This window comes from Sapajus apella, unplaced genomic scaffold (genome assembly GCF_009761245.1).
Source record: "Sapajus apella isolate SASKATOON/1434 unplaced genomic scaffold, GSC_monkey_1.0 scaffold65, whole genome shotgun sequence".
In the NCBI taxonomy this organism is placed as follows: Eukaryota; Metazoa; Chordata; class Mammalia; order Primates; family Cebidae; genus Sapajus; species Sapajus apella.
In genome coordinates, this window is record NW_022437005.1 from 4,680,456 (window position 1) to 4,691,547 (window position 11,092).

General features: G+C 50.6%; 1 long non-coding RNA gene across 1 annotated transcript in view; it reads right to left on the minus strand.

The window, feature by feature from the left end:
* Positions 1-8,395: 8,395 nt before the first annotated feature.
* Positions 8,396-11,092, minus strand: part of LOC116530106 — a 17,244-nt gene continuing 14,547 nt past the window's right edge. The window contains exon 3 of the long non-coding RNA XR_004259838.1: positions 8,396-8,406. This is a non-coding gene — a long non-coding RNA (uncharacterized LOC116530106). The remainder of the gene's footprint in view (positions 8,407-11,092) is intronic.

Sequence of the window (11,092 nt, forward strand, 5' to 3'; positions counted from 1 at the left end):
CTCAAGCATATAATTGAATGAGAGCGAGAGAGCGAGAGAGAGAGAGAGAGAGAGAGAATATCACTTTGAGATTGCTTTGAGATGAATATACAGTCAGAAATCCCCATTCCTGACCAGACCTCAAAGATTCCCCTAGCCTGACTCCCACAAGCTCTGCAGACAGAGAGCATAAAGCAGTCACTTCATTTTCCTGATCTTTATCAAAATAATAACAAGAGTGATCATAACAATCACTGTCCTTTATCATATGTGCCTGTGGGTTGGAATTCCCCAAAAGTGGACTCTGAGACGAGGATCTGAGTCCATTGGCTTTCTTAGGAGGGAATCCTGGAAGCACCAGGAAGTAAGACAGAGATTGGAAGACACAGCCAGGGAAGCAAGTTACGACTGGGGCCGCTGGAGCTCAATCCTCTGGGGACTCTGGGAGCCAGTTCAGCTCAAACACTTCAGCATCATCTCATCCAGGGATGAGGGCACTGGGGAATTTATGCCCAGATCCCATCAGCCATTGGTTGAGGGCTGTTCCTAGGCTGTATTAATTCCCCAGCACTTCCAGCCGTCCCCAGTGCAAGCAGCCTGAAGAACGAAGCCTTGGGGCAGAAGAGCCACAAGTCAGGCCTTCTGCAAAGCATCAGCAGCATCCCTACAATGCCCAAATACGACATGACCCAAAAACATGATCATTGCCCCCTTCCCGACTCCAAAGATCCAGAGGATTTGTGATCTAATTGAATATACAACCTTTTTATCAGTAGATAAAATAGTTAATATCTATTTATAACTTTTAATTTACCCTACATGCTTATAATGACATATTATATGTTAACGATATATTAATTTAGAAAAGTTGCTCTCTCTGCCCTCATTCCATGACTCAGTCTTATTCCAGCTCTTCCGATTCATCATTTGCTCTCATGGTCTTTGTCACCATCAAAGCCACCCTTTGAATCGTCTTAGCTTCCCAAGCACATCTTCCTTCCTCCCCTCTGGTTCTTGGCGACACAGCAGTTTTGGAATCTGTAGGATGCTTTCACTGGAATTTTTATCCCAAGGCTTGAGCACCTATTTGCATAACATTAGGGCAGCTGGCTGTTCCATCCATCTCGGAGGCGCCAATGCGTGCTCTCCATAATGTAACCGGGGATGGCACGGCTTTCTTAAGTGTCCTTAAAAGACTCGATCCCTCTTCACAGAGCAACACGGTGATGCCACACCCTTGGAAATTTGTTCCAAATCTGGATTATATTTCCTAGCCTCCTTTTTAGCAATTCCTTCAAGATAACCTTAGTAAATATCCAAAAAGACCGCTGATCGAGGTTGTTTTAGATAACATCTCGCCTAAACAGCACTCGGTTGTTCAAAGTAAAATAGTTGGGATCAACCCACAACATGAAAGACTGTGCAAGTCCTACTTGAAAACAGACAGTGTCATTCCAGAGATCATCTGGGGAGGGGGGAGCTTTGGTGAGTCTGCAGTCGTGATAGGGGTTTTAACAGTCACATGCATAAACCCATCTTAATCTTCACAGCCACCCCAGGAGTGGGTTATCTCATTATTCCCATTTAACAGATAAAGAAATTGGAGGCTCGAGGGGCTCAACAAGCAGTGGAGTGACAGTGATGGGTGTTACTTGGGGGTAGGCACACCTTGCCCCACCACATGGCCACCCCGATGGGGGAGAGCTGTGCCCATGAGGCATAGCTGGTAGACTCCTGGGCCAACCAGGAAACTCTAAGGAGCAAAAAGCCCCAGCTGGCCCAGCAGCCATGCTGAGGTCCCAACTCAGCTCCCTCCACTTTCCTGAGTGAGGAAAGAAAAGGGCCACTTCCACCATTCCAGCTGAAAACCTCTGCAAAGAAAATGCAAAGGCTTAGGTCTTAGGGATCTGGAGCTGCTTCCAAAACACACACCCAAGACCATTTCAAATAAGAAAGCAAAAGTGTGCAAGAGTTTTTAAAACAAGACCAAATGGAAAAATCTTGACTCCCCCTTTCTTGTCTCTCTTGCTCATCAGTCCATGACACTTTGGGTTTTTACTGATTAACAGAACTAAAGAGCCGGGGCGGGGGGGCAGGGCTGTGAGGGAGAAGATTCAGCCTGGTATTAAAGGGAGACTGTGGGCTTTGGAGCTGGCAGGGCTGAGCTCACTGCCTTTGGGATCTCTCAGCCTCAGTTTCACCATCTGTAAGATGGGTACTAATCCCTACCTCACAGAGCAGTGATGAAGATTAAGTAGAATGCAGCAGTCAACACAAGTCAGAAATCGATAGTGTCAGTCCGATCCTGCACCGTCCCTCCTTTCCTCTTTTGTTTCCAGTCAGGTTATGGGGTGTGGGGGCTACAGTGAAACAGAGTTGGTCTCTCTGGAGTAGGGAGAGAGAGTTAGCATAACGGGGAATGGACAGCGGGGCGCCTGGCTTCCTGTTCTTGCTTTTCTCAGGCACCTCTTCCCACGGGAGGAAGACCACGTGGCCTGTCTGCCACAATGCCCTCCTTCACTCCACCCCAGACCACCCCAGTCCAGGCCGTGCCCACAGCCGTGTGTGGGACCCTCATCTCCCCAAGGTAGGGAGAGCGGAGGAAGCCCTATAGCTGCAGCTGTGTCTCTGCCTTCCAGAAACCAGGTATGGGAGCAAAAGAGGAGGAAACCAAGAGGAAGAAGAGAGGTCAACAGCACTGGCAAAGAGAAGACGCGGCGTTCTCCCCAGAAGGGTCCCTGAGGGGCACACGTTGGAGGTATGGCTGCTGAATCCCCGGACCAAGCTGAGGGCATCCTGGATTACACTGGTGGGTCTCAGAGCTGCTGGAAGTCTGCCCCTGGCCTCGCGCTCCCATCTCCTCACAGCTGCTAACTGTAGAGGGTTCTCAAAGGCAGGATTTCAATTTTGCAAACGGATCTTCAGAAAATTGTGCCTCCCAGCTCCCTGTGGCCAGCCACGTCAGCTAAACATACCTCGAAGAGGAGTCCACTGCCAAGGAGGCTGGGAAGCCGCCCGGAAGCCCAGTGCGCCTCGGGAAGGTCTGTTTCCAATTAGCTGGTGGCTGTTCCCCCGCAAATCGTGACCATAACCAGATTTGGGGTAAGTCAGTGTGCCCTATTTCATGAACAGTTGTCAGAGAATTCCCAAATCCTACCCTCTGATGGGCCACACAGACCTCCCAGGTCAGGCAGCCCGGTGTCCTCGGGAGAAAAATGAGAGACTTGCTGAAGGCGGCTTCTGTGACCTCATCCAGCTCAGACACTCTCTGACTGCATATTTTCCCTGGGCCTCCTTTGTAATAATTCCACAGGGTCTAGTACACTGGACCCCTTAGTGATTTTTGTAGATATAGCACTCACACAACTCACAATTTAAAAAAAAAAAATAGCCAGGGGCGGTGGCTCACATCTGTAATCCCAGCACTTTGGGAGGCTGAGGCAGGTGGATCACCTGAGGTCAGGAGTTCGACACCAGCTTGACCAACATGCTCCACTAAAAACACAAAAATTAGCCTGGCATGGTGGCACATGCCTGTACTCCCAGCTACTCAGGAGACTGAGGCAGAAGAATCGCTTGAACCTGGGAGGCGGAGGGTGCGGTGACTGAGACTGCGCCATTGCCCTCCAGCCTGGGCCACAAGAGTGAGAGATTCTGTCTCAAAAAAAAAGAAACATAGAGACAGGGTCTTGCTCTGTCCCAGGCTGGAGTGTAGTGGGTGCAATCATAGCTCACCACAACCTCAAATTCCTGATCCCAAGTGATCCTTCCACCTCAGCCTCCCGAATAGCTGGGAATACAGGTGTGTACACCACACCTGGCTAATTTCTTAAGCATTTTTATTTTTTGTAGAGACAGAGTCTCAATATGTTGCCCAGGCTGGTCGTAAACTACTGGGCTCAAGCAATCCTCCCACCACGACCTCCCAAAGTGCTGGGATTACAGGTGTGAGCCACTGCGCCCGCCCAGAGGGAATGATTTAGTTGTCAAGAAAAGACGGGTGGACAGTTGTTATGTTTTGGCAGTCCCTTTCCTCTTTCCATTGCCTGCTCCCCAAAACACTGATGGATATAGGGTGCCAAGCCATTATTTTTTCTAATTCAAGAGTTAAATAACATTAAAGGATAGTTTTTGGAAAAAAGACAAAATTATGACTCTCATTAAAATATAAAGATTTTATTTAACTCACTAATTAATGAGGGAAGTAGTTAAGATGCTCTAACTAGTTAAAAGGAGAATTCCAAGAACCACACATATTAAGTCAACAGGAGGCGGAAATGAACTTGAGTGCAGAGGAAGTTTATCCACAGGGCAGCCATCAAGTACATTCCTCAGCACGAGGAGTTTGCATTTCTGCGAACTCAAATCATCCGCACTACTGTCAGTTCTCTATGACTTACAGAGTTGTAACACGGCTCAAAGGCAATGGAAGGCAAAGATAACCTGGAACTTGCTCTAGCCTGGACATTCAGTGACGTTTTCTCCTTTTTTGCCCACTGGAAAGCTTTTCACTAATTTTTCCTGTTGGTGATATAGGAGACCAAATGGTGGAAGCATAAATAAAGGCTATACTTAGAGGAAACTGATCCCTCCAGATTGGAATCCTGTGGAAAATTCCTGGAGGAGTCCGAAGTTGAGCTTGATTTTGAGGGCCGGTAAAGATTTAGGGGGTGGGTGCGATGGCCTGTAATGGACTTGAGCCCAGGTATTCTAGGTCAGTCTGGGAAACATGGTGAGAGCTCACCTCTACAAAAATAAATTTTTTTAATTAGCTGGGCCTGGCGGTGTGCACCTGTGGTCCCAGCTACTCTGGAGACTGAAGTGGGAGGATCACCTGAGCCCAGGAGGTCGAGGTGGCAGTGAGCCATGATCACGCCACTGTACTCCAGCCTGAGCAACAGAGCCAGAAGCCTTCTCAAGAAAATAAAAAGATACAGAGAGGGGCACCTCTGTCTACAGAGGCGAGTGTGGGCGGAAGTTCGGAGGGAGGAAGTAACCAGGCGTGTTCCGCTGGCAGGGTGCACCTGTCTGCCCAGAAAAGTGGGTTTGTGAAGGAAACTGGCCGGTGACGAGGTTGGAAATATAAATTGGGACATCCCTGTGGCTTTTTACTGTGGCTCTCGGCTTCCTAACAGTCCTGGAGAAAAAGAGGTAAGAGGATAAATAAAGATGGTGGAAATGGTGTGAAGATAGTTATCTGCAAGGCAGCTGGGAGGTGCTGGCCTTTTGTCCTGTTCACAGTAGACAATTTGGGGTGCCTTCCTAGTGACCCTGCCTTTTTTGGAGTGTGATTCCCACTTCTTGCTGAGGAGGAAGAAGCAAACAATCAGGTTTGAGACAGATAGCTCCCCCCTGCTTATGAGAGGGGGACAGAATGTGAACTCAGAAAGACCTCACCACAGTCCGGCGGTATTGATCCAGGAATGGTAAGAACATATAAAACTGGGGCCCTGGTTGTTACCATGGCAACCTGTAGTCTGTTGCATGCTGAGTTTGGGGGAGCAGAAGTGTCTCGGGGGGGGATAGTCAGTCACAGGGAGATTAGCACAGGGGGGCAGAGAATTGACCCAGCCCCAGGTTGCCCTGTAGCCTTTGTTCCCAGGAGGCGGCTGTGCGGCTCCTCTGGTCAGCGGTTCCCTGAGGGTCGGGGGTTTCCTAATAGGAACGCTTCTCCCTCCAGTTCACTTGAAGGGCTTCTGCTTCCTTTCCTCAAACAGGCTTCACGGAGTTTAATGAACCCAGAGCCATCTCTTTCCCCAATCCCAACTGTGCCTGCATTTTAGGCCAGGTTTGTAGGAGAGTTGAATGAAGATTGAATGAATGAAGGATGAAAAGTACAAAATGCCATCACTTCACCTCTTTCAGGAAGACCCAGGACACTCTACTGCATCCTCCGCTAGTTTGTGAATTAAATGTCAATGGTGGCTTTTACTAAGCACTTACTATGTGCCAGACACTATGCTGAGCTCTGCACCTTTAAGAGACAGCAAGTGGTGACTGGTTCACAGCTGGGCTCAGAACTGCCTGACTTGGAAGCCTCAGATAGGAAAACGGAAGCTTTAAAAGAGGTGAAGCCATGGCCAAGCCCAGCAGCTCATGCCTGTGATCCCAGCACCTTGGAAGGCCAAGGCAGGAGGATCACATGGGGCCAGAAATTCAAGACCAGCCTGGGCAACAAAATAAGACCTCATTTCTACAAAAAAATTAAATAATTAGCCAGGTGTGGTGGCGTGTGCCTATCATCCCAGCTACTCCGGAGGCTAGCGCTGGAGGATCGCATGTGTCCGGGAGTTCAAGGCTGCAGTATGCTGTGAATATGCCACTGCACTCCAGCCCGGGTGACAGAGGGATACGATGTCACTAAAAAAGTTGGGGGTGGGGATCAAGCCCTCTCCTGAGCTAGCAGTAATGGTGGGACTGAGGTTCAAGTCCATGGCTGATTCGATTCTGTTTACAGAACCGTTATGTGATGTAACTAAAGCCTTGATTGTGCATCTACTAGGCACACCATTCAAGATGCTGGGGATGCTGCTGTCACCAACACACCCAGTCCTGGCCCGCATGCGGCTGCCACCCCAGCCCCCAGTGCTCTCCCTGGAGCCTGAACCCTAGCTACCCCTTCAGAGCCACCCCTCTGGCTTCCAAGAACCTGCACTACCCACTCCCACCCCTCCCTGGTAGAGATGGCACAGCCTGGGAGCCAGCCACCCTGGGAGGCTCAGGCCTGTGGCTGGATCATCCACATGTTAGGGAAGGAAAGGAAGCCCATGGCAGGAGGGACACCCTCTTATGGGTGGCAGCGACTCCACGAGCCCAGGCTGCATCGTTCACTGAGACTGCTAATGTTTGAACCCATCTTTGAATAAGATTCACCCTCTTGGGCCGGCAAGTCCAAGCTGCAGTAAACCTGGAGGGAGACCCGCAGCCCAGCTGCAAAGCCCTGCCCTGCTCTTGGCCGCTCGCAGAAGCTCTGGGCTTGCCAAGGGTGCCACGTAGCAGAGGCAGCCTCCACCTCTAGCCCGTCCCACTCCTCCATCTGCTTCTCATTAGCTTCAAAAGTGAGGTCTGGCACTGTGCCCTGGGCAGGAGGGAGAGCTTGGTGTGGCCGCTCACAGAGCCCCACCTCCCTTGCCTCGACTTTCTCTTCTCCTGCCCCATGCATCATCAGCACCGCTTCTGGGGCTCCTCTCTCTACCTCCTCCGCCTCCCCAGCACCCCCTCCCCTGCCCCTCTTCAGCAACCTCCTCCCTGCACAGCCCCACCCACCCGCACCCTCATACACACACCCTCACTCCCCGGCACTCAGTACCTACAAGCTTCCTTCCTTATCCCTTTCGACCCCCGCAGCCCTCAGACAGTGCAGCCCAGAAGTTCAAGGGCATTCACTCTCACATCAGAAGGGTCTGGGTTCAAATCCCTGTGCACTGCTTGCTGGCTGTGTGACTTTGAGCAAGTTGCTTAATGTCTCTGGTCTTCAGTTTCTCCATCTGTAAAATGAGATGATATTAACAGTACCTATTTCATAGGGTTATCATGAGGATAAAATAAAATGGTACAAGTAAAGAACCCAGCATAAAATCAGGGCTGGTCCACCTTAGGTATAAAAGGGATGAATTAGGACTTAGAATCTTACCTTCCTAAGGGGACCTGCAGTTGGCTGAAGCAGGGCCTGCCTTTTGAGACAGGAATTAAGGTTTTATTTTAGAATAAGGCCTGAGAAAGCAGGAGGCTGGAGGGGCCTATCTCTGTATTCTGGATACCTCAAAGACAGTTAAATTCTGCCGCCGTGAGCATTTATTGAGCACTACCTGCATGCCAGGCACTGTGTGTGAAAAACACAATGCCTGCAGATCAAGGAGCTCAGATTCTAGTGCCAGAAAAAAAACATAAAGAGAAAGGGCCACCAGGCCACACGCTGAAGACAGCAAGGGAGAGGCCAGAAAGTGCTACGGACAAGGAGGAAACAGCGCCGAGCTGCTGGGCACTTGGGCGCTGGGTCTCAAAGGAGGGCCACTGGCAAGGACAGAAGGCACCCCTCTTACAGAGCAATGAGGGCCTGCTGGGTCCCACATGCTCTCCAGGAGAAGCAGGCAGAATTCCTTAGTCCCGTTAAGCCGATGAGGAAGGCGAGGCACCGAGAGCAAGGGGCATCTGCTTCCCACCAGCAGGCTTGTATTCTAGAAAGGAATGTTCTCCGCAACCCCAAACCGTCAGCTCTTTCTGCTTCCAAACTTGGCAGGAGTTTGCAGGGAAGACAAAGAAGAGAGGGGGAGGGGCAAGGTGGACCAGCTGAGCTGGTTCTCCCAGGGCCTGGAGGGAGGACGGACTTCGTCCTGCGTGGGTGAGGGGCGTTCACACACTGGCGTCCACACCCACATGTTGCTCCACCAGGCATGAGGCCAGATTTTGTCCTCGTAATTCCCAGAACTGCCCTGAAACAGGACACTCACTAATGTGCGTGGTTTAAAATGCAGTGGGTTTTTTTGGAGTTTTTTCGTTTGTTTGTTTTGATACAGGGTCTCACTCTGTCACCCAGGCTGGAGTGCAGTGGCACAATCATGGCTCACTGCAGCCTGGATCTCCCAGGCTCAGGTGATCCTCCCACCTCAGCATGCCGGGTAGCTGAGATTGCAGGCACTTGCCACCATGCCAGGCTAATTTTGTCCATATTTTTTGTAAAGACGGGGTTTTACCATATTGCCCAGGCTGATCTTGAACTCCTGAACTCAAGCAATCCACCTGCCTCAGCCTCCCAAAGTTCTGGGATTACAGGCATGAGCCACAGCACCTGGCCACACAGTGGGTTTAAAAGAAGCCTGCTCAGGGAGAGGAGAAATGAGTCCTATCAGATCTGCGCCCCCTGGAGAATGCCTTCCCCACCAGCCCAGGCCCTGTCTGTGTCCAGCGGGAAAGCAGGCATGAGGAAGACCAAGGGGGCACTGCCGTGTACTGGCCCTGAGTGACCCAGGTCCTCTACTGCGGCCGTCACAGATGTCAGTCCCCTCGATCCTTAAAATCAGAGCCCTGGAGTCAGTCTCCTTCACAGCAAGCCAAGGGGAACGCCTGCATCTGAGCAGTAGGGCAGGGACCCAGCTCTGCCTGCTCTGCGGAGACATCTCTGATCTCGGGGGTTACAGAGGATCTGCTTCCCCCTCAGATGCTGCAGGGGGAAAGGAGGGGAGGCAGGGGAAAAGGAGGGGAGGCAGGGGTCTGTCCGGCTCACTCTGAGTCCACCTGGGCCAGGTAGCAGGAACAGAACCTCCTTAGCGGGGACAAGGTGAGAGCAGGAGGTGCTGGCCGGCTGCAGCCCCTCACAGGCAGGGCAGCCAGTTACATTTGAATTACAGATAAACCGGAAATACTTGTAGTTTAAGTATGGCCCATGGACTAGGGCAGTGGCAATGAGGGTAAAGAAGGGGATAGGTTTAAGATTGCATTTGAAGGAACTGAAATCAGGATCTTGAAGAGATGATACCTGTGCACCTAGGCTCACTGCGGTGCTGTTCACAAGTGCCAAGATCTGGAAACAACCTAAATGTCCATCAAAGGAAACAATTGTGGTATACATCCATGACAGAGTATTATTCAACCTTTAAAAAGAAGGAAATCCAGGGCTGGTTGGTCACACCTGTAATCCCAGAACTTTGGGAGGTCAAGGCAGAAGAATCGATCACTTGAAGCCAGAAGTTTGAGACCAGCCTGGGCAACAAAGCAAGATTCCATCTCTACAAAAAATTTAAAAATTAGGCATGTATCGTGGCACATGCCTGTAGTTTCAGCTGCTCAGGAGGCTGAGGCAGGAGGATCGCTAGAGCCCAGGAGCTCAAGGCTGCACTGACCTATGATGCACTGTTGCATTCCAGCCTGGGCAACAGAGTGAGACTCTGCCTAAAGAAAAGAGAAAGAAAGAAGAAAGGAGAGAGGAAGGAAGGAAGGAAGGGAGGGAGGGAGGGAGGGAGGGGATGGGGAAGGGAGTAGGGAAGGAGGAATTTGTCTTCCCTGCAAATTCCTGATCCTGCCATTTGTGACAACATGACGGACCTGGAGGATATGATGAGATCCTGAAGTAACTCAGACGGAGAAAATTAAATACTGCACTTTCTCTCTTATACACAGAACCCAAAACAGCCAAACTAATAGAAGCGGAAAGCAGAATGTTGGGTGCCCTGGACTGGGAAGAGGGGGAAACAGGGTGATGTTGGTCAAAGTGTGCAACGCCTCAGGGATGCAGGATGAATACATTCTGAAGATCTACTGTGCAGCTTAGGGCCTGGGATTAACAATACTGTACTGTGCACTGAAAATTTGCTAAGAGAGTAGATCTTATGTTTAATCCTCTTACCACAGAAGGAAATGACAAAGAAACAGAGGAGATGGAAGGGCACGTGAAGTGATGGATTATGGCCTTGATGAATGTTTTCACAGCCATGTCCATATCTCCAAACACATCAAGTTGTATACATTAAATAGCTACAGGCCAGGACTGCTGGCTCATGCCTGTAATCCCAGCACTTTGGGAGGTCGAGGCAGGTGGATCACTTGAGGTCAGGAGTTTGAGACCAGTCTGGGCAACATGGTAAAACCCCGTCTCCATTAAATTAGCTGAGCATGTTAGCTCACGCCTGTAATCCCAGCTACTTGGGAGGCTGAGGCATGAGAATGAGAATTGCTTGAACTCGGGAGGTGGAGGTTGCAGTGAGCTGAGATGGCACCACTGCACTCCAGCATGGGAGACAGAGCGAGATTCCATCAAAAACAACAACAACAACAACAAAACTACAGCTTTTTTTGTGTCAATCATACCTCCATAATGTGGTTTGTTAAAAACCATGTGATTTGGGCCGGGCGCGGTGGCTCAAGCCTGTAATCCCAGCACTTTGGGAGGCCGAGGCGGGTGGATCACGAGGTCAAGAGATCGAGACCATCCTGGTCAGCATGGTGAAACCCCGGCTCTACTAAAAATACAAAAAATTAGCTGGGCATGGTGGCGCATGCCTGTAATCCCAGCTACTCAGGAGGCTGAGGCAGGAGAATTGCCTGAACCCAGGCTGGAGTGCAATGGCGCGATCTCGGCTCACCGCAACCTCCGCCTCCTGGGTTCAGGCAATTCTCC